The sequence below is a fragment of the Heteronotia binoei genome, chromosome 4 (genome assembly GCF_032191835.1).
Source record: "Heteronotia binoei isolate CCM8104 ecotype False Entrance Well chromosome 4, APGP_CSIRO_Hbin_v1, whole genome shotgun sequence".
NCBI classification, from domain to species: domain Eukaryota; kingdom Metazoa; phylum Chordata; class Lepidosauria; order Squamata; family Gekkonidae; genus Heteronotia; species Heteronotia binoei.
In genome coordinates, this window is record NC_083226.1 from 94,695,166 (window position 1) to 94,710,944 (window position 15,779).

Below are 15,779 nucleotides of genomic sequence, written 5' to 3' on the forward strand. Positions count from 1 at the left end.
TATCCCCAATTTGGCTGGCTCACTACTAATTTGATCAGTAATTAATTTAATTTAAAAATCCCACCCCTAAAAACTCCCCTCTAATTGATTAGCTAAAAATATTAATTTCATCAATAGCACATTAATAGATAAAAAACCCCAATCTCTATCTACCCATCAATTAATTTGCTAATATATATATATAAATTTCTTCAATGCTAAACAATTAAATAATATTCCAATTAAATAACTAATACAATTATTCCAGTCGATTTAGTGGCCAACAACATAAAACAATATTCATCTTGGTGAAGAATGGAGGTTAAAAGTTATAGTTAGGAGTGCTAAATATTAGAGTGCCAGATGTTAGTGCAAATTGGTTTTTTAAAATGCAGCTGCTCATAAGTGTTCTTAAAGTGTGGTCTCTGACACAGTTTATTAAAGTGCAGCAGTGTTGTCTAAGGGCCCGATGGACCCCAAACAGCTCAGGCGACCCGGGAGGGGGGAATAAGACCTCCCCTGTATCCTCCTTCACCGTCCGGGTTAAGCCCTTTCGACTCCTGGCCAGAGAGTTGCCACAAGTTCTACCGCCGTCTCGGATCACAGTTCAACCCCCTACAGTCCAGTGCACCAGGCCTCCACATGCCACTCAAGCCCCGTACAGGGCTTCGAGGTCGTGGGGCTCCTGGCCGTCGATTCAGCTGGACATCTGCGCCCCGGCAACACCTGCAGGGATGGAAGCTGGAGGGTGCCCACAGGGATGGAATGCCCCGGGAAAGAGAAAAAATCCACCACTCCAACCTGCGCTGCCTGTGGAAGACTCCGCCCACAACAGTCGCCAACCACACTGCGCTGCGTTTTCGCTGCAGCCCGGCAGCCCTCGGCAGCCTCCTTCAGCCGACCGGTCGCCACCGGTGTCCTCGGCGCTCTGCACTCAGCTCTATGACCCAGCCTCACCTCGCACTCCAGCCCGTGGTCGCGCCCAACCTCCACGCCAGTGCCAGGCCCGGCCAGTAGTAGCACTCTTGGTCTGATTGTCTCGAGGGTGAAGAGCTATTGCGGTCTTAATTGTAAGTCAAACTTCGCCCTTCTCCAGCCACTTCTTAGCGATTTTGTTGTTTACCGTTTTGTTGTTTTATTAGCAGCATGGTGTTGTGAGAACTACTAAATTTACAAGAGCCCTAGCACCCGAGCTCTTGTCTCGTCGCCATCTTGTTTCGTAATCACAGATGATGCCACTAGGTGCTGGACCAGGTCCTCTGCATTATCAGGCTTAATTTAATACAAATTCTCCAGCTTTCTTGGAGTAGCTTGCATTGAAGCTGGGGTCTTCCATATCTGCTGTGCCAGATCATTTAGCCCTTCCAGTATAGGGAATCCAATATTAGTAGGTGACTCTGCAGACAAACATGCTAATATCCTATCTTTAGGCTTTGAGTCAGACACTGCCACATTGATTTCTAATGCACATGCCATGCACACAATCTGTTCACTATACATCTTAAAGTCCTCACTAGAAGGTGAGGGGAGTAGATCTTGGAACCTCCCATCTGGTGATCGATCAGGCAACGCCTCCGATCTCGACACTGTAGACTCAACATCAAAGTCTTGAACCCATAGTCTTAGTCTTGGGCAGCCGCCCTGTCTTAACTGGCTCTCATCCTCTGAAATTATAAATGGTTCCATGCTGCCTTCAGAACTGACAAGATATGGGACCCCCGTTCCTGCATAGTCTTTAAAATATTGGAATTGAGATCTTTTTGAGGCCACCAGGGGCTCTGACAGAACCAGTATAAAAGACCCAATGCCAGGATTGTGATCTGATAGGGGTTCAGGATCCGAAAAGTGAGAAGAGCTCTGAGGAACCATTTTCTCTTGAACTTTAGTGACCAAAGAAGCAAACTCGCCAGCTTTATGCCTGTTCTTGGTCTTAACCTTCGTTTGCTTTAATGGCGGAAGTTCAGATTGTGATCTGGTCACAGCAGCCAATGGTGAACCCTCATGCTTGCTCTGGTGCCCTGACGCTACTGAAGCCATATGTTTCAGAGGCTTTGCCTGAGTTAACATTGGTACTGCTGGGACAGATCTGAGGTTGAACTTGAGGACACATTATTCTCCAACACCCCAGATGGCTCTCCAACCTGAAATGGCATATTCTTGTCTGGGAGCACAGACAATACGCCCTCTCCCATAGGGCAGCCGTCAGTCGCGCAGCCCTGTCCGCCCGTGCTTTGGGCGTAAAAGCCTGGCAGATCTTGCAAGCTGGGATGTTATGTTTCTCTCCTAAGCAGATAAGACAAAACTCATGCTCATCTGCTGTAGGCATTTTAAGACCACATCTGACACACTTTCTAAACAAAGGTTTTGAAGCCATTTCTAAGATAACACAGGAAATAAGCTAAAGTGAACCAACTCCAATGGCAGCGAAAAATGAACTGATGGGATGGGGGCGGTCTACCGTTGGTTGAAGAGCCATTAAATGGGACAGTGGAATAGACATGCGGGAAAAATTCTATGTTATGTAATCAATTGCCTGCCTCCTGGCAGTCCCAATGTGGGGATGCACAGCAAGACGGACGATGAACTATGACTGTGATAAGAAGCATGCTGTGTTAAAGTTTGGCCCACCAAACTGTATTTGCAGTGACCAAGGGAAAGACTTTGAATTGTAGTCACTTCAGGAACTGTGTCAGCACCTCCAGATAACCAGGGGTGGAATTCTAGCAGGAGCTTCTTTGCATATTAGGCCACACACCCCTGATGTAGCCAATCCCCCAAGAGCTTACATGGCTCCTTTTTGTAAGCTTTTGGAGGATTGGCTACTTCAGGGCTGTGGCCTAATATAAAAAGGAGCTCCTGCTAGAATTCCACCCCTGCAGATAACCAAGGAAAAGACAAGTTTTGCCCACCCTGCTAGTAATGGAGGGGTGAACAGGATAAAAAGGTTCCATGTTTTGTTTGCTTATAGTACCAGCAGACATTCAAGAATCCAGTACTCACTTCACGAAACTATTTGTGGACTTAGAAGAGTCACCAGTATCAAGGTGGTGCCTGGAGAAATCCTGGACTTATAATTGATCTCTGGACTACATAGATCAGTTCCCCTGGAGAAAATGGCTGCTATGGAGGGTGGACTTTATAGCATTGTTTCCTCTTCAGCTCCCTCTCCTCCCAAATCCAACCGTCCTCAGGATCTACCCCCAAATCTCCAGGAATTTCCCAACCTGGAGTTGGCAACCATAGCAGGAGACTATTTGGAAAACTTTTATTAAAGTTTGTTACTTAATACATCCTTTTAAGCAGATGTGAAGAAAGTGTTCAACTGGACAGTGCCCCAGACTAAATTCCACAGAAGTATTTTATTAGCTAAAATGTTCGGTGCATTTTTAGGATCCTCTTTCCCCAAGCATAAAAACATTTATTTCTTCTTTGTCCTCTTTTGATTTCACCCCACTCATGCAGACATTTTAAAGATGTTATTTAAAGCTTTGAGGCATTTGCAACAGTTACCATTTGGGTAAAACCTGAACAATTGTCTATTAACAAAAAGAGGCCCATATCTGCAAATATTTTCCTTAGAAAATGAAGCAGGGCCCTGTGCTGCCTCTAGGCTCACTGCAGACATAAACAACAATAAATAGTCTTACTGGACCAAGGCTTATAATTTTCTTTGTTTTTCTTCGCAAGGAAACTCGCCTTAGACAGGCAATGTAACTTATAATTTCAAAGGGTGAACAGTTCCCTCCCCCCATTCTTTTAAAAATAAGGACGATGGTTTTGGTCAGTGCCAAAATAGCTTCATAAAAACTGTTGAATGAGGGGTTTTTTTATGAATACACAGGCAGAGAATGTTATGTTCCTCTTTCAGGAAGTTTTTAATAGTTAGCATAAGAATTTGGTTTTTTTTCCCCTCCTGTATTGGTCAAAGTACCATCAGTTGGATTCTGTTTTTGGCCTTTAATTTATTCAAAATTACAAATATTTTAATTTTCTCTTCAGTTACCCTGCATGGACACTGAAAGCCCTGACCTGGATTGAACATCTTGTTAGATCTTGGAAGCTAAGCAAATATATATATAAAAGAGGATATAACGGACCTGTCACTCCCCCAATGTGTGGCAGGTTTTCCCGCCAAAAATTCTTTGGTTTCCTATTGTGACAGAGAAGCCCATGGTAGTGTGTAAATAATGGAGGTTTTTGAAAGAATTTCTGTCCCACAGAATATGATTTAGCTTTTAGCCCAGCGCAAGGAACTTGCTATGGAAAAGCTGGTGTACTCTTTTCATTTCCCTTTTGAAATGGCACTGGAGATGGATTAATAGTAAAATCAAAGAACAAGTTTATTCAACAGGAAGGGATAGAATAGGAAAGTCAGGAACTGGGATTACTGAGGTAAAAGTTGTTAATAATACAGAATTCACCTCTTTGAGCAGGCAAAATGATGTTATTAAAGTTTATTTTCTGGTATTCTTAGTTATGTACAAGGTGTTTTACTTAGTATTTTAATTACAGCCAGGGACTCTCCCCTTCTAGGGGACATGTGCTGCTGCCCGGTTCAAAGCATGGTTCTCATGTCAGTGGCTCCAAAGTGTCGTGCCCCCAGAACAGACACAAGCCTCTATTTGGCATACCTTCAAGAGGCCTGTATTTCAAAAATGATGTGAATAAGGAACTAGTTTGAACTTTTGCCCTCTGCACCCCCAAAATAACATCTGGACCACCATGCCAACATTCAAGGGACTCTCCCCTTCTAGGGGACATGTGCTTTTCCCCGGTTCAAAGCACGGTTCTTGTGCCAGCAGCTGATAGGAGCCCTCCAGGGACCTGATTCAGCCCCTGGGCCACATCTTTGACACCCCTGTGGTAGGCATTTCATAAGATCTTCAATAAAAGTCTTTAAAATATTTCTTGAGATTTCATGTTGATTAGTAAGCAGAAAAGCATTCTGATTTTAAGAGTCTCTTTGCCTTCATCACTCCACTCGAAAATATTTTTTTATTTCGCTGTGTTTTAAAACAAAGATTCCACCTTGTCCTGTATTAACTCTGTCAACAGACCAATTTCCTGCTTTAAGGAAGATATGGCAACCACAATATCTTTTTTTTCAAACTCTTCATTTGGTTGAATCGCCATCTTCTCTACAGTTAAACTCAGTCTGGTAATCAAAGTTAAAAAACCATCTCCAAGTCCCAGATAATCTATCTTTCTGAAACTCCTCCGGCTGTGTGCTTTCCTCCTACAGTCCGCTTGTAATCAATTCCATCCCAATCAGATATCAGAAGCATTTCTCTTAAAAATATACATGACTTTTATTCAGACCGTATTAAGATAAAATAATACTCTTATTGTAGCTTTAGTTGTAAGCCAAATCCATTCAAATATCCCTGTTCAAATCAATTTAAATTCTTAAGAGTTGATAAGTTTGTTCTTTGTCTTTTTGAAGCCTCACTCGGGAAAAGAGAAGGGAGGGGAATAATCTCCTCTTCCCCCTTTTTTTGAACAGTCCTGATTGGCGTTATACGAGAAGATCCATTAGTTGGTGGTAATAAAAAGAAAGACTTACTTGCACTGTAGCATCTCGATGTTTAAGGTAGAAATATGATATAGTCTACTAGAAGCTTGTTAGAAAAAGAAAGCAGTCGGGTATTCATCTCTTGCTGCCATCATGGCGACCGTGACGGAGGAGCATTGGGGCAGACAGAAGAGACAGGGACTGGCTGCCGCCGTTGCCCTGGCTCCTGTAAAAGCCCTTTGCTATCAGAAGACCCCTCCAGAGTCTTCCTTGGGGTGCCACAGCTGTGGCACCCCTCCTACTGCCCAGTTCAGGGGGGGCTGCCGCGAGCGAGCTCCACGGACCCCACCGAGCTCGAGATGCCAAAAACCTGCAACAAGAGCCTATCATCACAAAGATTCTAAGACTGTGTGAAAAGCTAAAAACTCTCGCTGTGATAATATTAAGTTACCTCAGAGTTCTTATTAATTTACCTCAGACATTTTACCTCTGACTTCTCTTGACCTTTTCCCCTCTACATTGAATAAAATATTTTATTTTTGAATGCTAAAGCAGGGGTGTCAAACATGGGGCCTGGGGCTGAATCAGGCTGAACCTGGGGCTGAATCCTTGGAGGGCTCCTATCAGGCCCCCCGAGCAACTGGCTGTCATCTGCTTCCTTCTCCCTCTCTTGCTTCCTTCTGCATAACAGCTTGCTTTGCAAGGCTTGCTCAATCGCACAGGAGCTGAAGAGAAAAGCCTCTGTTTTCTTCATTGGCTTCATTGGTGAGGAAAGGGGGAGGGAGAGCTTGCTTTGCAAGGCTCTCTCAATTGCACAGCAGAGCTACTGAGCCAAGCCTCTGTTCCTTCTATCGGCTGAGGCTACTCCCAATCCTGGCCCCCTGGGGAAGGAAGGAAAAACCTTCCTTTGTCCAGTTCCCTGGATCCCATGGGAGAGATACAAAGAAAGCACCTTTAAGACCAATGAGTGCTAATGTTTTAAGCATGTTTTATTTTAAGGTTTGTTTTTTTGTTTTTGTTTTTAAAACCCTTTAATTGTGTTTGTCTGTGTCCTTTATAAAGTTTATATCTCTTCTACATAATCTTAAATAGGCACACACATGGCCCCAGCCCGACATGGCCCGGCCCAATAAGGTCTCATTTATGTCAGATAACAAATGAGTTCAACACCCCTGGTATAAAGCCTAGAGGGTGATCTTGTCTCTTCCCTCATGACATGGTGGGACAGTCATAGATCTTCAGGCAAGAAGAAAATAAAGGGGTTGCTTAGTCAGAAAGGAAGCAAAAAATGGAGAGAAAATCCTGCATCTGAGGGAGGAAAGAGGGCAAAGTCATCATAGAGAAGTCATTATAGCTGACAAAAGCAGTTAAACATCCATTTTGATGTATTTGCAGAACTCTGTCCTTTCCCCCAACAAATTGTTGAAACATTCAAATTCCTGATCTATACTTGTTTTCTCTGAAGTTTAAATGCTGTGATACAGCTTGGTGAAAATTCATTGAAACACAACATTTTAAAAATATTTAACTGAGAGCAGTTCCCCTCATGAAAATCAGGCATATGCCCTATTTTGTCCTGATACAAACCAAAACCTAAATACAATATAATAAAATAAATAACTCTCTTTTGTGTAGCCTGGCTTCATTAAGGATACACAAACAACTTATTTATACCACCGCCGAACTATATCAGATCCATTATTGGACTTTCCTGTGTGTTTCAATTACTAGTCTTGGTAGGCTTCCCAACCCCCCTGCCCTGCCGGGGGACCCTCAAATTAGCAGCCTCCTCCGCCGCTCTCAAAAATATGGAAGCAGCGGTGGGGGCGTGAAACGGCACCATGTCTCTTTCCCTGCCTGCCTCCCTCACAGGCTTCAGGCTTCTCCCTTCCTCCGGGTCACAAAGACCCGCCCACCATTGGCCTGCTATTCACTCCAGTCCGGCCTCCCTTCGCGAGGTGCATGCTGGGACTCGTAGTCCTTGCAGCCTCTCCGGCTGCCAGTGGCGTCTCCTTGAGGAGTCTGGCCGGCGGGGGGGGGGGGAGCACCGCCCCCAGAGGACCATGTGTGTTTCTACCTCCGGAGGCTTCAGTAGCTGATTGAAAGGCTTCCTCTTGGGATGGTGTATCTGTGTTACTTTGAAGAAGTTGGCAGCAACTCGTGAGTAGAGAGGCCAATCCCCCTTCAGAGTCACCAGAAATGGGGGGGGGGGGGAGTCTGCTGAGCACTTCATTATTCCCTATGTGGAGATCGATTCTCATAGGGTACAATGGGGAATTGATCTGGAGGTTTCGGGGACTCTTGGGGCATTGTTTTTTGAGCTAGAGGCACCAAATTTTCAGTATAGTATCTAGTTACTCCCCCCAAAGTATCCCTCAAGTTTCAAAACAATTGGACCATGGGGTCCAATTCTATGAGCCCCAAAAGAAGATGCCCCTATCCTTCATTATTTCCTATGGAAGGAAGACATTTAAAAAGGTGTTCGGTCCCTTTAAATGTGATGACCAGAACTCCCTTGGAGTTCAATTATGCTTGTCACACCCTTGTTCCTGGCTCTGCCCTGATGTCTCCTGGCTCCACCCCCAAAGTCCCCAGATATTTCTTGAATTGGACTTGGCAACCCTAAGTCTTGGGCCCTTTTTGCATCTGTTTTTACTCCATAGTTTCCCAGCACTCGAGCTGTTATGCCTTTGATTTGGATCATTTGCTTTCATTCTGCATCTTTTGAATTTCCTTGGTACTTTGTAACTGGAACATCATTCTCTGCAGATTCTCTTTCTGTATTTCCACCCCATGGGGGGGGGGGTGAAATCTGCACCTGGCTAGTCTAGTTAGAGATGGAAAAGTTCCTGCTGCAAAGAAAGCCATGACCACAAGGAAGAAGAAAGAGAAGCTGGAGGGAAACCCCCCCCCCCCCATTTTAAAAACATATCAATAAAACTATTCATGAGGGAAGGGAGAGCTGAAAAGGATCCTGGTTGAATGTTGGTGGTGTTTTCCCCTGACAAGGCATGAGAACAGAGAATAGGACAGTGTACCTGTAAGAGAAACTGAAAGCAGGAATTCACTCAGATGCCCTAAGAAAACACACACAGTAAACTTTTTTTTTTTTTTTGCAACTGTACATGCCTGCCACAGGGCTTGAACTGACAGCCCTTGTATAATAAATACAATGCTTAACTCACTGAGAGCTAGCTTGCTGCTCTATCTATGATGACGACAAATGCTTCAGCTTCCTCTCTCCATGATTCTGCAAAAAGAAAGGGAAGGGAGGGGAAAAATCCAGGCCCCTACATGCAAGACTGATACATTTGGGAGCAGGGAATCCCTAGTCTTTTATATTTACTGATTCCTTCTTATGCTCTCTCTGGCTTTTTAAAAAGTTTGCCTGTCCAGGAGGACACATTTTCTTTTTCTTTGGAGAAGGAGGGAAAGAAAACAGAATGGGGAGTGGGTGTCAACCTAAAGAGAGAGAGGACATTAGCCAGAAGGGCAATGGGTGGGTCTCAAAGATCCACCAGAGACATTCTACTTTTAAAAAGAGATCCAGATCAAGCATGGAGCTGGCAAAAGGTCTGCACCAAAAGGAGTTTTGGAAACCATGGGGAGAAAGGATGCTGAAACTGAGGTGAGTGCTCAGTCCACCAAAACAGATGTAGAAACAGGAAGAATCTCTGGGACAAAAGAGAACTGAAAGTGGGAGGTGATGCAAAAGGTTAATATGAAAGGCGCTCAGAAATTGCAGCAGAAGGCAGGTGTAGAAAGGGCCACAGCTACCACAGCTGCTACTTAGCATCCTCAGATCTCTCAGCATTTCAACTAATTTGGTTCAGAACATGGCTTCAAAACAAAAAGACCATCCTGTTACTGTTAGGTGGATCTGTAACTGGTTGACAGATCGCACCCAAAGAGTGCTTGTGAATGGTTCCTCATCCTCTTGGAGAGGAGTGACAAATGGAGTGCCTCAAGCATCTGTCCTGGGACCTGTTTTGTTCAACATCTTTATCAATGATTTGGATGAAGAAATACAGGGAATGCTTATTAAATTTGCAGATGATATTAAATTGGGAGGGGTTGCAAATGCAGTAGAAAACAGAAACAGGATACAGGATGGAAAACTGGGCTAACACCAATAAAATGAATTTTAACAGGGATAAATGTAAAGTTCTGCATTTAGGTAGGAAAAATCCAATGCATGGTTATAGGATGGGGGAGACTTGTCTTAGTGGTAGTATGTGTGAAAAGGATCTCGGGGTCTTAGTGGATCATAGGCTGAACATAAGTCAACAGTGTGATGCGATGGCTAAAAAGGCAAATGCAATTTTAGGCTGTATCAACAGTAGTGTCCAGATCACGTGAAGTGATGGTATCACTTTACTCTGCTCTGGTAAGACCTCACCTGGAGTACTGTGTTCAGTTTTGGGCACCACATTAAAGAAGGACATAGACAAGCTGGAACGGGTCCAGAGGAGGGCGACGAAGATGGTGAGGGGTCTGGAGACCAAGTCCTATGAAGAAAGATCGAAAGAGCTGGGCATGTTTAGCCTGAAGAGGAGGTGGCTGAGAGGTGATATGATCACCATCTTCAAATACTTGAAAGGCTGTCATATAGAGGATGGTGTGGAATTGTTTTCTGTGGCCCCGGAAGGTAGGACCAAAACCAATGGGTTGAAATTAAATCAAAAGAGTTTCCGGCTCAACATTAGGGAGAACTTCCTGACCATTAGAGCGGTTCCTCAGTGAAACAGGCTTCCTCGGGAGATGGTGGGCTCTCCTTCCTTGGAGGTTTTTAAACAGTCTAGATGGCCATCTGACAGCAATGAAGATCCTGTGAATTTAGGGGGAGGGATTTGTGAGTTTCCTCATTGTGCAGGGGGTTGGACTAGATGACCCTGGAGGTCCCTTCCAACTCTATGATTCTAAGACCAACAGTGGATATGATAATAATGCACAAGCAATGTGAAAAATGCACTGCAGAGCAATGGAATCTTTCTGCCTTGCTTGTCCTGATCTCACTACTGCATTAGATGTGGTCAGGAAAATGAGACTTGGCAACAGTTTTGCAAGATTTGTTGCCCCAAAACTTTCTAGTTGCATCCAAACTTTAAATGATGATTTAATGGATTCACATCTGACAACTCAGAATGGTGTTAAACTAAGCTACATCCAATGTCAACTTTTTTGGCATTTTTTCCTCAGTGTTTGTGACCTGGGGAGATCTGTTTTTGCAATCAGTATGACTGCAAGTTGTGCTATCTTAAGATCAAAATTTAACCCATCTATGTTAAGCTGCTTCTGCTCATAGATGGTTCTGCAGTAAACAAAGCTTATGAACTATCTTTCACAAGTGGCTTTCCATGTTCTTCATAAGCATTACAAAGGACAAAATGTCACATAACCCACAGAATCGTTATTTTGAGATGGCTAATGAATTCTTCTATTTCAGATCCAGAGTGTCTGTCATTTGTCACTTAAGCAGTGCCTGAAGTCTGCTATTAGGAAAATAGCCACCACTTTTGGAAGAATTCAAAGTATGTCTACAATAATGTCAAACCATACCACAAGACATAAACTATTATCTACCAGGGCTTTGCTTTTATTTCCATTCTGTGTTGTATGGTAGTGAGATGCGGGTCTGTTCCAGCAAACAAGAATATCATTTATAAGTATATAGCATGCAGGCAAAATGAGAATAGTGATGGAGATGCCTTTGTCCAAGAAAGACAGTGAAATTTTGAGTGTGTATGTGAGACAAAGAGCAAGAAAGTGAGGGACTGATGTACTGGCTAATAGAACATGGACCCAAGAGGGATACATTCTAAGGAGGAAGCCATCACTAAGAGAAAAATGGGCTGCCCAAAGCTCAGATTTGCAATCATGACTATATGCAATCATGACTTGACAGTCTTTGACATTAATGGGAAGAGTGGGAAACTCTGGCAAATGATAGGAGCATTTGAAGCTGCAAATTCTGGATCGGCATGCAAATTCATGATGAGAAATCAAATAAACAGCACCAGAAAAAAGTGTGAGCATGAAAGCAGACCATCAGTTAATATCTCTCCACTGAAAATTGTAGCTGTGAGTGACACATCCAGGTAGCTGTGACATATCCAGATGGACCTTATGATGCCTTTTTTAGGCATCAGAAGAAATGAGTTTCAAATTAACTTATATTATTCAAAGAGATGCTGCAAGCAAGTCAGTCTTCTTACAAAAACAGATAACTGAGGCAGATAAATGATCAGAAAACCAATTCCATGTGCAAATCCACATCTTTCAGTAAAGAAGAGCACGGGGAATGAAAAGGCAATTAAAAACAAAACAAAACAAAACTAGAAATCTTCACCAGACTGCTAAAATCCTTGACAAGGTTTCATCTTTCCTGGTACTTAAATGTAAGTTTGGAACAAAACACTGTACTCAGCAGACCAGATTAAACTTCATATTGAATATGAACATACTAGAGAAAAAGACTTTTACCTTCAGTGGCTTTATAATATAATGATTGATATAATCGCATGTAGTTACCATATCTCAAATAAGAGATTTATGAAATCGAGTCCCTATGGTGCTTTGGAAAATGGAAAACATATTGCAATTGCAAACTCCAAAGCAGCATTTGCAGAAGCTTAAGGAAGGCATCTGGGCTTCACTTTCCAGATGGGAACCATACAGCACACAAATATTTTAGGAACACACAAATATTTTAGGATAAAAATTATACCATTCTCAAAGATGCCCATTATTCTTAATGTGCTGAGATAATAACCACTGTCCCTGAAGAATCAAATGCTATCCCCAGTTAATCAGTATTAACCTTTGTAGGAAAATGTATATGCATAAGAAGAGACCGATGCCTGTGAATCAGTATTTCCCTCAACATTAGTGAACTCTGAAAATAACTAGGGACTTCGGGGGTGGAGCCAGGAGACTTTCCCATTCCCTAAAATAAATAAAAATACAGCAGTGCAATTCCCCTGAATAGTCTTCATTTCCTTGTCCGCAACAGCAGTTGTAATTCCAGTAAATGAAAGTGAACCCACACTAACAAAGCAGCCAAAATAAACCATTTGTTTGCAAGCACACACTTTTGTAATCTCACTGGGGCTCTATGCACAGAAGCTGCTGTATTTCCAACCAATTTAACACAGGCAAATGAAAAGACAGAAAGATGGAGTTTTCCTCTATCCCATAAACAGGTTACTATAAAAGACGTCTGAAATGAATCCCAAAAACAAGCATAGAGACCAGTGTTCACTCTAAACTTGAGTTAGTGTAAGCTAGCTCACAGATTTTTAGCCTCCAGCTGACACATTTTTATCTTAGCTCAGGAAAAGTGACACAAGAGCACAATTATTTATGCAGTAGCTCACAACTTTGATACCAGTAGCTCACAAAGTAGAATTTTTGCTCAAAAGACTTTGCAGTTTAGAGGGAACATTGACAGAGACTATGCTCTCTCTCTCTCTCTCTCTCTCTCACACACACACATTTACTGGCCCTGGTTCCTATACAAAGCAAAAGTAAATAAGGACAGAGCTTCACTCTTGCTCTTAAGTGGAACTCTGTGGCTGGCCCCTCCTGATGCAGCTTTCACTTCCTGCTTAAATTTAAAGGCATGCCCACACACATTTTTTTGTTTTTTTAAAAAAGGCGTTTGCAGGCTTCTAAACTTGCAGAGATGGTGGCTGTGGGGGCAGGGCTCCCCATAACAACCAGCTGCCTGGTAGCAGGGTAGAGCCTGGGAAACTGGGGTTCCCCCGCTGGGACCGGGAGGTTGGGAAGTCCATGGTCTGCACACAATAAAGATCATAGGCATGTACCTTACCTTAGGGCCAAACAACACATTAGATCTTCCACACAATTTCCATGGGGACTTGCAGCCATCTGATGCTGATGACACCCAAGCCCATATCTCTAGGCAATTGGGGCAAGGGAGAGCATGTAGATGTTAAAGAACATCAGGGAGAGCACCGCCCCTTAAGGCACACCTCATACAAGCGGGCGTCTCCGGGACAACTGCTCCCCTATCACCACCCTCTGTCCCTGACCCCAGAGGCAAAAGGAGAGGCACTGCAAGGCAGACCCCTGAATCCCCATGTCAGTCAGATAGTGGGTCAGTAGCTGATGGTCAACTGTGTCAAACACAGCCAACAAAAAAAAATACTTGCTTCTGGGCTCCATTGTTCAACCCCACGTGAGAATTTTGCTGAACTCTAAGATTTGACAAACTTTCTAATATTTCCCCCCACAATAAATGGGGAAATAACCAAAACATATAAAGCAGATGGATGGAAATCATCATGCCACAGTGGCCACATAGAATAAAGTAATTTTAAAAGTATGATGGGATCAAGGTGACAATTATAATTCAAGAAGCATGTTAAAGTAGATACTGAGCGATATAATTTAGTACACCTTCTGGTGATGTCGGGGTGTGTGGCATATGGAAAGAGTTATGCAAATGAGTTGTGCTAATGAGCTCTGGCACCTCTTCTTCTACAAAATGATCCCCTGCTCTCACTCCTTCTCCCCCTCTTTTTTCTACTTCTATTCTATTCTTTCTCTCATTCTTTCTCTGTATCTCTTTCTGTCTTTTTATTTCATTCTGACTACGATCACACACACTAAATAATGCACTTTCATTTAGGGTTGCCAAGTCCAATTCAAGAAATATCTGGGAACTTTGGAGGTGGAGCCAGGAGCAAGGGTGTGACAAGCATAACTGAACACCAAAGGGGGATCCTCTGCCCCAACTGGGATTGGCAATCCTACTTTCAATTCACTTCCAATGCACTTTCCAACTGGATTTTACTGTGTGAACTGGCAAAATCCAGATGGAAAGTGCTTTGAAACCGCATTATTGCAGCCTCTGTCTACCTTCCTTCCTTCCATTTCCTTCCCTCCATTACACTTGGCTGAAACCTTTTTGTGTGTGTGTATTTAAAAGCATTTGCCTACATTGCATATCGCTGTCACTTCTCTTGCTTTGCATTTTTTTAAGTCTTCTACATTTCTTTGAATAGGCAACAAAAACACTTTAATCCTGGAGTTGCCCTGCAGTTCTCAAGAGTACTTTTGAACAGTTTTCCTGAACATGCAGATATAAGTTTGTAATTATAGAACTTTCCCTCCAAGTTTTAAAACTCCTCCTCAAAGCCCCATCCATTGTTCACTTGTGAGAGCACTGATTCAGGAAGTCTCTAGGTGCGCTGCTCAGAGGTGCATCAACATGTGCTCTCCTCCAAGCAGGGCTTCCCGCACAAGGAAAGCCCAGCTCGGAGGAGAATGTATCCCGCCCAGCAGCTCTTGCCTTCAAGATGAAGGCTGCCAAGAGGGGCATCGACGCAGCTTTTCCGAGGGAGGCCGAACTTGAAGAAAGCATCCTGCCCGGCTGCTCTTGCCTTCAAGGTGAAAGCAGCTAGGTGGGGCATCAGCATGGCTTCTCCGAGCACAACTCGGAGGAGAACGCTTCCGCAGCGTACTCTCAGAGGTGCTCTGCGCCTCTGACAGTGCACTGCACAGGCCCAGCCAGAGCCTGCCCACTCCTCCTTCCACACCGCTGCACCTGCTCTCCCCGTGGGAAGGGGTGCGGCAGCAGGGCAGGTGCAGGTGGGGGGCACAGGACAGGTGCCAGCCGAGGGCACCTGAGGCCCTAGCATCAGGCCTGCCAGGGTCTTGGGCAGGCGAAAGAGGTGGTGGCAAAGGAAGGCAGCCTCCAAATGACAGAGAGCAGCCCTGCCACCGCCTTCAGATGCCTGGGCCCCAGGCAGGTGAAAGAGGCAGTGAGCTGCAGCAATATGCGCACCACCGCACAGGGGGTAGGAAATCTTGCCCGGGGCTTCCTTCTGTTCAAATATAGAAGTAAAACTCCTCAAAAGGTGAAGAGCATCTTTTTAAATGTAGACGTATTTTGAATGATTCGAGTTTGTAGCAGGTGGATTCAGTGCTCCGTAGATCTGGAGCAAAGCTGAATGGAGAGAAGCCCTTTCTCTCACTCTTTTCTCCCCATCTTTTCCCTACCATTCTCTCTTTCTTTCATTCTGTTTGTCTATTTTCCTTCCTTCCTGCCACCTACACATTCATCACCCCCTCCCAAATATTTTTTCTAGGGCCCATTGTATTTCTTCCTACAATGAGCTTTACTTCTAGTTAAGACAATAAAAAGGCAAAAGAACATAAAATGACTATTTTTTCATCATTCCAATGACTGCTGAAGGAATGAAGTGATTCTAATTTGCATTTGAGATTGTGGATGCAAAAGTATAACATGCTACCTACAATT